Genomic DNA, 1,423 nt, shown 5'->3' with positions numbered 1-1,423 from the left:
CTGACCAGAACATCAGTGCATCTGCACCACGGAAAAAGTAATTTGGAGCCGTTGGATTATTCCCACCCACTCCACCAAAATGGAAGTCCTTTAGTTCATCCACAAAAGCAAGGTTTATTTCTTACGTCTCAAACTTCTTAAAGATAAATAATACACCTCAAAAAGTACTTTAAAAAAAGTTTTGGTTGGAAAACAAGTAAGACATCAGCACATTATCAAAATAAAAACTGTCCGTGTATGACAGGAATTAATCCTTCCACATTTCTAACCCTCTCCCATTTTCTAGTTTAGCTTTAGCCATTCAAACTCAGCTCCTGGGTGAAATACTTTCCTTCAACTCTGGACGTATTATTCAACCACGGAAAGACAAGGGGCAAGGCACACAGTGTGGTTACGAGAAAAGGCAAAGGCCATCCTTCGTGTGTCAGGAGAGATATTTTCAGGAGATGCATGAAGCATTATGCACTGTATGAGGCCCCGGCAGCCCACTGGTCTCCTAAGCCAGCTGACAAGACTTCAGTTTTCAAAAGGGCTTTAAAGCAACTAAGGCAGCATGGGGTAAGTTGCTGCATTTTATCATTAATCAAAAATCAGTCAGAAGGTGGAAAGTGAAGAATTGGTCTGAGCAGTTGCTTTGTTCCTTAAAAAGGCCTCAAAAAGGCGGGTTAGCATTTTTATTAATGACCGGGTAAGCATGGTGAGCAGGGAAGGGCGACTGACGGAGAACAAAGTGTGGGTCAAAACCAGAGCAGGCTGGGGGGAGCCCAGCTGAGGGGAGAGGCGCCTGGCAGCCCAGAGTTCAGTGTCAACAAACACAAGGCGCCGTGAGACAGAGTGGGGAAGAGCAGAAATGTCTTCCCTCCCCCCTTCAGCGGGATCTAGAGTTACTGCATCAACCCGCGGCAGGGACTGGGCGTCTCCGTACGCGGCTCAGCCGAGGCCTCAGCCCAGCGTGCAGCTGCGGTGGAAAAAAAAAAAGCAAATACAAGGGCAGGAACCGTGCGCATGGGACAGAGGAGCGCAGGGCTGGCAGGAACCGCTGGGGTGGGGAGGGCAGGCACCTGCCGCCGCAGGCAACCACCAGGCATCCCCTTCCTCACAGGCGGGAGAATCCGCAGGGCCCTCAGGGGTCCCCGGCCCAGCAAAGTGCGAGCCCCCCGGGACACAGCCCACCAGCCGGCCCAGCAGCTGCTGCGCAGGAACCGGCCTGAACCTTTTCTCCTGAATATTAAACTCCCGATGACAGAGGGCTCACGGCTTGCAAAGGGTTTAGCCAAGATCTCGCATCTCACACTTCGATGCTCAGATGTTTGCTGATTTTCAGGGGCTGGAACAAAAGTCAAGGAGCGGTTTATCCCGGTCCTGCCAGGCAGTGCTGGCCACCACTTCGGCTGCCTTTCGGGCTGACGTGCCGGGGGCCGCA

General features: G+C 52.0%; 1 protein-coding gene across 1 annotated transcript in view; it reads right to left on the bottom strand.

The window, feature by feature from the left end:
- FASTK (Fas-activated serine/threonine kinase) overlaps positions 1-1,423 on the bottom strand; it is a 13,803-nt gene that overhangs the window by 11,425 nt on the left and 955 nt on the right. The window lies entirely within an intron of this gene.

This window comes from Pygoscelis adeliae, unplaced genomic scaffold (genome assembly GCF_000699105.1).
Source record: "Pygoscelis adeliae isolate BGI_AS28 unplaced genomic scaffold, ASM69910v1 Scaffold348, whole genome shotgun sequence".
Classification (NCBI taxonomy): Eukaryota; Metazoa; Chordata; class Aves; order Sphenisciformes; family Spheniscidae; genus Pygoscelis; species Pygoscelis adeliae.
Note: the sequence above shows the minus strand (reverse complement) of the source record. Positions and strands in the feature narration are given on the sequence as shown.